Source organism: Rattus norvegicus, chromosome 5, assembly GCF_021556685.1.
Source record: "Rattus norvegicus strain SHRSP/BbbUtx chromosome 5, alternate assembly SHRSP_T2T, whole genome shotgun sequence".
NCBI classification, from domain to species: Eukaryota; Metazoa; Chordata; class Mammalia; order Rodentia; family Muridae; genus Rattus; species Rattus norvegicus.
The window spans coordinates 8,734,214-8,742,091 of record NC_141538.1 but is presented as its reverse complement, the minus strand read 5'-3'; the positions used below and the strand labels follow the sequence as shown (position 1 = coordinate 8,742,091).

Below are 7,878 nucleotides of genomic sequence, written 5' to 3'. Positions count from 1 at the left end.
AGCAGCCTCTCTGGGCTAGGCTGTAGAGGGTACTAAACCTTCCTCTTAGTGTGTCCTTTTAGAGTTTTTTTTTGCTTTTGGGACCCAGTCAGTATGCAAAGAAAAACCCAGGCACACAAAGAATCAAAGACCTGAATCATACCTCTTGCAGAAGCCCAAACCACCAACCAGTAACAATTTACCCCGACATGTGAGTATATCACCTTGGAATCAGACCTCCCAACTCTCAGTTAAGTCACGTCCCCTTATACATGCAGCAGAGATTAGCCACCTCCTCAGAGGCTGGGCAATGCAGATTCGTAAGACAAATGAATGGGCTTTCTCTATGTCACAAAGTTTGTAAATGGTCTGTTCCACAAACAATGGAAAACTGCCATCTATCACCTATCCAGCTAGTTATCCACCTATCTATCCTTTCTCATTAATTACAGTGAGAATTAAAATTACCTGTTTAAATGGTGTTGCAATGTTGATAAAACATTCAAGTACTACATAATATTTCCTACATTGACTGTGTCCTAAAGAGAACAGGTTAGGAGCAGCAATCAACCCTTCCTGGATACTTGTGAGTCACAGGTATCAGTGGTTACCTACAGAGTCAACTGCGACTCTGTCCTGGAGAGCACCTGCAGTTCTTAAGTCGATAAAAATCACACTCTAAAAATACTGGCATTTTAAATCACACAGCAAGACCATCAAAGAGAGTAATTATCTGAAAGACCCCAGCTTAGCAGCAGTAACGCCATTTTGCAAGGCTGTACTTAAGATGACTGGTTCAGGGAAAGGTTAGAACACTGAGTACACAGCGGCTGCCAAGCAGGATGTGTTTGGTTGAAGGCCTGGCAACAGGACGACTTCGGTTGAGCACCTGACAATGAAAAAAAAGCCCCGAGAGAGGTCCCACACCCTGGTGGGGGGCCGAGTCAGTCGTTATGTTCCAAGAAGGTAGCTAAGAAACTTGCCCCCGGGCTGAACCCTTGGGGGGCCGAGTCAGCCGTTATGTTTCAGGAAGGTAGCTAGGAAACTTGCCCCCGGGCTAAACCCTTGCCATATTAGAATCCACCAATTATATCCCTGTAACCATGCATCTGCTTCTGTATGCTTGCTTCTGCTCCCCAAAATCCTATAAAAGCCCATCCTTGGTTCCGTGGGGTGCGCCAGTCCCCCGAGTGACTGAAGCGCCCGCAGGTGCCTGTGCCTGTGTATCCCGACAATAAACCAAATCCTCTTGCTGATTGCATCCTGTGGTGTCTCGGTCTGGTCTTTGGAGTTGGAGGGTCTCCATCCCGAGGGAAAGTTCTCCCTGAGAGCTTTTCATTTGGTGCGTTGGCCGGGAAAGGAGATCCTCCACCCAGGGACCACCGACCACCCACTGGGAGGTAAGCCGGCCGGCGTCTGTCTGTCTGTCTGATTTTGTCTCGTTCTGCCTTATTCTGTCTGTTCTGTGAGCGCTCAGCCAGGTCTGTTCTGTGAGCGCTCAGCCAGGTCTGTTCTGTGAGCGCTCAGCCAGGTCTGTTCTGTGAGCGCTCAGCCAGGTTGTTTGGAATTTGGGCGGGACGAAGAAGGAGCTTCTCGCCCCGCAGCCCTGGAAGACGTTCCAAGGGTGTTGGGGCCCGACTTTTCGGGGCCCAATCTGGGAGAGGAGAAAGATCCGGACTAACGGCACTCTGTCTGTATTTTTGGCTTTCAGAGGGCCCCGGACCTTTGCCACCTCCATCTGACTTTTTGCTTTCAGTTTGGTACCAAAGCCGTGCAGCACGCCTGTCTGTTGTTCGTTTGACTGTTGGTGTTGTTTGTTTTCTCTGTGTTCTAATCTTCCTTAGAACTAACATGGGACAGTCCCTAACAACGCCCCTAAGTCTCACTCTTGATCATTAGAAAGACGTCCACGACCGGGCACACAACCAGTCCGTCGAGGTTAAAAAAAAAAAGGAAAAGGGCAGACTCTCTACACATCCGAGTGGCCCACTTTCGGAGCGGGATGGCCAGTGAATGGCACATTTAATAAGATCATTATTTTACAGGTTAAAGATCGGGTCGTCCACGGACATCCTGACCAGGTTTCTTATATTATCACTTGAGAGAGTCTCGCCTTAACCCCCCCCCCGGGCGGAACCCTTCGTGGACCCAAATTGGCCTCCCCTCAACCCCCAGTCTGTCCCCTCTGCCCCGCCCGGTCCGCCGGCCACGTCTTCCTCTCTCTACCTTTGTGAAATCAGAGCCTTCTAAGAAACCTGTCCTCCCGGCAGACCCAAACTCCCCTCTCATAGATCTTCTCTCTGACAGGCCCGGCTAAAACAGAGGAGGCAGAGCCGCCGGCCAGATCAGTTGCCGGGCCACAGTCTGATAAGGGTTTCTCCCCTGTCGCAGGGAGATTGCGCAATAAGCGCGAGGTGATGCCAGATTCAACCTCCCAGGCTTTCCCACTTAGACAGGGAACCGGTGGCCAGACCCAATACTGGCCGTTTTCAGCAGCTGACATTTACAATTGGAAACAACACAACCCTTCTTTCTCCAAAGATCCGGTGGCACTCACCGACCTAATAGAATCTGTTTTACTTACCCACCAGCCTACTTGGGATGACTGCCAACAGCTCTTACAGTCCCTCTTAACCTCAAAAAAAAAAAAAAAAAAAAAAAACAAAGAGTGTTCCTAGAGGCCAGAAAGCATGTTCTGGGAGATGATGGGCGTCCCACCCAGCTGCCTGAGGACCAAACTGGGATTTTAATACAGCTGAAGGTAAGGGACACCTACGCCTTTATCGCCAGTTGCTTCTAGCGGGTCTCCGAGGGGCTATACGACGCCCTACTAATTTGGCTCAGGTAAAACAGGTATTACAGGAAGCAGGGGAAAACTCCCTCCACCTTTCTAGAGAGACTTAAGGAGGCCTACCGTATGTACACTCCCTATGACCCAGATGACCCAGGACAAATGACGAGTGTCTCTATGTCCTTCATCTGGCAGGCTGCTCCAGATATCAGGACTAAGTTACAGAGGTTAGAAAATTTGCAGGGCTATACATTACAGGATTTACTTAAAGAAGCTAAAAAGATTTTTAATAAGAGAGAGATAAAAAAAGAAACAAAGAATTGAGTCAAATCTTGGCCGCCGTAGTTCAGGGCCAAAAAAGGAAGGGAGATAGGGGGGAGCTCGAAAGGGGCTGAAGCTGGATAAAGATCAATGTGGCTATTACAAAGAGAAAGGGCACTGGGCCAGAGAGTGCCCCAAGAAGCCTGGCGGACCCCGAAAGCCTCGACCACGAACCTCCCTCTTGGCCCAAATAAAGATTAGGGAGGTCAGGGCCAGGAGCCCCCCCCCCCCTGAGCCCAGGGTAACGCTTAAGTTGGGGGGCAGCCGGTTACTTTCCTGGTAGACACAGGAGCCCAGCATTCAGTCCTCACTCAAGCTTCAGGACAACTCAGCGACCGGACGGCCTGGGTACAAAGAGCTACTGGTGAGAAACAATACCGATGGACTACGGACCGCCGGGTTCAGCTGGCTACTGGTAAGGTGACCCATTCCTTCTTACATGTTCCGGACTGCCCGTACCCTCTGCTGGGCCGTGACCTGCTCACCAAACTAAATTCATTTTGAGGAAGGAGGGGCCCAAATAACTGGCCCCCACGGAACTCCCCTTCAAGTTCTAACCCTACAACTAGAGGATGAATATAGACTATATGAACCGGGACAGGACAAGCCACAATCCCTAGAAATAGACACTTGGGTCACGAATTTTCCACTGGCTTGGGCAGAGACTGGTGGGATGGGGTTGGCGCTCCAACAGCCCCCCTTAATTATACAGTTAAAGGCCACTACAACTCCAGTCTCCATAAAACAATACCCCCTGTCACATGAAGCTTATCAAGGTATAAGGCCTCACATTACGAGGCTTCTAGATCAAGGCATCCTAATCCCCTGCCGGTCGCCTTGGAATACGCCTCTTCTGCCTGTAAGAAACCTGGCACTGGAGATTATAGGCCAGTACAAGACTTGAGAAAGGTCAACAAGAGGATAGAAGATATTCATCTGACTGTTCCAAACCCTTACAATTTGCTCCTGACTTTAGGGTTCAACATCCCACCCTCATACTCCTGCAAACCTTTTGAACTGTTCATCGATGAGAAACAGGGGTATGCTAAAGGGGTCCTAACACAAAGGTTGGGACCCTGGAAACGCCCTGTGGCCTACCTGTCTAAGAAATTGGACCCTGTGGCCTCCGGCTGGCCACCGTGCCTAAGGATGGTGGCTGCTATTGCTGTCCTGATCAAGGACACTGGAAAATTGACTTTGGGACAGCCACTCACCATCCTAACACCCCACGCAGTGGAGGCCTTGGTAAAGCAGCCCCCAGACCGCTGGCTCTCTAATTCTCGCACCAAGCCTTGTTACTGGATGCAGAACGGGTTCAGTTTGGGCCCGTAGTCGCCCTCAATCCTGCCACCTTGCTTCCTCTACCAGAGGAGGCAAAACAGCATGACTGCCTACAAATCCTCGCAGAAGTACATGGAACCAGGCCGGACCTATCGGACCAGCCTCTTCAGAATGCTGACCACACATGGTACACGGATGACAACAGCTTCTTGGCAGAGGGAGAGTGAAAGGCTGGAGCTGCGGTCACTACGGAGGACAAAGTGATTTGGGCGAAAGCCCTGCCTGCTGGTACCTCCGCACAACGGGCTGAACTCATCGCCTTGACTCAGGCGCTCAAGATGACAAAAGGTAAGAGGCTAAATATATATACAGACAGCCGTTATGCCTTTGCCACGGTACACATCCACGAGGAGATCTACCGGAGGCGGGAGCTGCTCACATCTAAGGGTAAAGATATTAAAAATAAGGCTAAAATTCTGGCCCTCTTAGAAGCCCTATTCTTGCCCAAAAGACTGAATATTATGTATTGTCCAGGACACCAGAAAGGGCACAACCCAGAGGCACAAAGAAACCGGCTGGCTGATGCCACGGCATGAAAGCGGCCATGAGCAAACAAATCTTGCCCTTAAATAGCCCAGACCAACCCACGCCCCCACCAGTGGGACAAACCAGTTGGGTTTATGCCCATGAGGACATAGAGCTCCTAGAAAAAATGGGGGCCATCTACCACCCTCAACTAAAACAGTGGGTCTAATTGATCTCCTTTTTACATAAATTAACCCATTTGGGGTTTAAGAAGATAAAAACCTTACTAGATCGGGAAGAGATAAATCTGTGTTTTTTTTTTTTAAATCGGGACAAAGCGATACAAAAGGTGACTGAGAGTTACAAAGCGTGCGCTCAGGTTAACCCGGAAAGGACCATGATTAGACAAGGAGTTCGTCCTAGGGGACACCGTCCCGACATCCATTGAGAAATTGATTTTACTGAAATTAAACCAGGTATATATGGATACAAGTATCTCCTAGTGTTTGTAGACACCTTCTCAGGATGGGTCAAAGCCTTCCCCACGAAACACGAGACTACAAAAATGGTCACCAAGAAGCTCCTCGAGAAAATCTTTCCCAGGTATGACATGCCTCAAGCGTTGGGGTCGGACAACGGGCCCGCTTTCGTCTCCCAAGTAAGTCAGTTGGTGGCCAAATTGCTGGGGATTGATTAAAAATTACATTGTGCCTATAGACCCCAGAGTTCAGGTCAGGTAGAACACATAAATAGAACAATTAAGGAGACTTTATCCAAACTAACGCTTGCAACTGGCTCAAAGGATTGGGTGGCCCTCCTTCCCCTAGTTCTATATCGGGCCCGGAATACCCCGGGCCCCCATGGTCTAACTCCTTTTGAAATAATATATGGAACACCACCCCCATTTGTCCATTTCTTTGATTCAAACATTGCTGATTTTGCTGACAGCCCTTCTCTGAGGGCCCATTTACAGGCCCTACAGATTGTGCAGAGAGACGTCTGGAGACCTTTGGCCACTGCTTACCAGGACAAGCTTGAGCATCCGGTGGTGCCACACCCGTTCCAGATTGGAGACACCGTGTGGGTGCACAGACACCAGACCAAGAATCTCGAGCCACGGTGAAAAGGACCCTACACCGTCCTCCTGACTACCCCGACCGCCCTAAAGGTAGACGGAGTCTCGGCTTAGATCCACACACCACACGTCAAGGCAGTCCGGTCTGAGGAATTGACTAATCACAACACTACACCCCAGACATGGAGAGTTCAGCGCATTCCAAACCCCTTAAAGTTAAAACTCCTACGTGGCTCCTCCTAGCCCTTTTGTGGCCTAGAGTCAGTGGGGGAATAAGCCCCCACCAGACAGAAATTTCTTGACCAAGTCGAGTGAAAGATTTCACTCAAAGTTAACAAAAAAAAATGGGGGAATGAAAGACCCCAGCTTAGCAGCAGTAACGCCATTTTGCAAGGCTGTACTTAAGATGACTGGTTCAGGGAAAGGTTAGAACACTGAGTACACAGCGGCTGCCAAGCAGGATGTGTTTGGTTGAAGGCCTGGCAACAGGACGACTTCGGTTGAGCACCTGACAATGAAAAAAAAGCCCCGAGAGAGGTCCCACACCCTGGTGGGGGGCCGAGTCAGTCGTTATGTTCCAAGAAGGTAGCTAAGAAACTTGCCCCCGGGCTGAACCCTTGGGGGGCCGAGTCAGCCGTTATGTTTCAGGAAGGTAGCTAGGAAACTTGCCCCCGGGCTAAACCCTTGCCATATTAGAATCCACCAATTATATCCCTGTAACCATGCATCTGCTTCTGTATGCTTGCTTCTGCTCCCCAAAATCCTATGAAAGCCCATCCTTGGTTCCGTGGGGTGCGCCAGTCCCCCGAGTGACTGAAGCGCCCGCAGGTGCCTGTGCCTGTGTATCCCGACAATAAACCAAATCCTCTTGCTGATTGCATCCTGTGGTGTCTCGGTCTGGTCTTTGGAGTTGGAGGGTCTCCATCCCGAGGGAAAGTTCTCCCTGAGAGCTTTTCATATCAACCCTTCATCAACCTTCTGGAATAAAGCTCAAACACATACAGCAGGATAAGAATATTGTTTTAAAGAATGACTAGAGAGTAAGAGGAAATGAGGAGAGAACAGCTCCACTATCTTCTTCCAAAGATGCCCTCCAACTGCCTAAAGATCTCCCACTGAGTACTCTCCTGAAGGCTCCTCCGGGAATGTCACACGGGGACTAAGTCTTTGCCATATGGACTCTGGGGAAATACTTAAGACACCAAATACAAGCCAGGCGTGGTGGCTTATGTCTATAACCCCGCAATTAGGAGACAGAGGCAGGAGGATCACTGTAACTTTAAAGTCAGTCTTGTCCATATATTGAGTTCCAGGCCAGCCAGAGATACATATCAAGTCACAGGACTAGAGATACAGGTTGAGGGGGAAATGTCTGTTTTGCATGTTTGAGACCAAGGTTTGCTTGGAGGTGGGAGATCAAAGACAAAGACAGAGAGGTAAGAGGAAGAAAGGCAAGCAGGAAAAGGGGTGGGGGGGAAGGAAGGTAAAGGAGGGTAGGGTGGTCAAGATTATAGATAAGCAGATGGGTAGTTAGATAATAGAGACAGACAGACAGACAGACAGAAAAGACAGACATTTATTTTCTTTATGTTTCTTGAGACAGGATTTGTCTGTGTAGCCCGGGTTGTCCTAGACCTGACTCTGTAGACCGAACTGGCCTCTAACTCGTAGGTTCACGTGCCTCTGCCTCCTGAGTCCTGGGATTAAGGGTTTGGACCACAGTATTTATTGCACTCTTCTTTGACACTGCCCCTTTTATTGTTTATAATCTTATGGCTTTATGCACCCTCTTGCCTTACTGATTGACCAATGACAAACTTTCTTAACTCCATGAACACACATTTGTGGCTCCTCATTTTGCCTTTGACATCCTTGCTCTCCCACTACAGAGCTCAATAACTGTCTG

At 49.4% G+C, this 7,878-nt stretch overlaps 1 long non-coding RNA gene across 2 annotated transcripts; it reads left to right on the top strand.

Moving 5' to 3' along the window:
• Nucleotides 1-714: 714 nt before the first annotated feature.
• LOC148005612 (uncharacterized) lies at nt 715-6,852 on the top strand. Of its 2 annotated transcripts, none has more exons than XR_015620100.1 (2): nt 715-1,379; nt 5,846-6,852. It is a non-coding gene; the product is annotated as an uncharacterized LOC148005612 (long non-coding RNA). The 2 variants fall into 2 exon arrangements; XR_015620099.1 differs by lacking the exon at nt 715-1,379 and adding an exon at nt 1,575-2,740.
• The last annotated feature ends 1,026 nt before the right edge of the window (nt 6,853-7,878 follow it).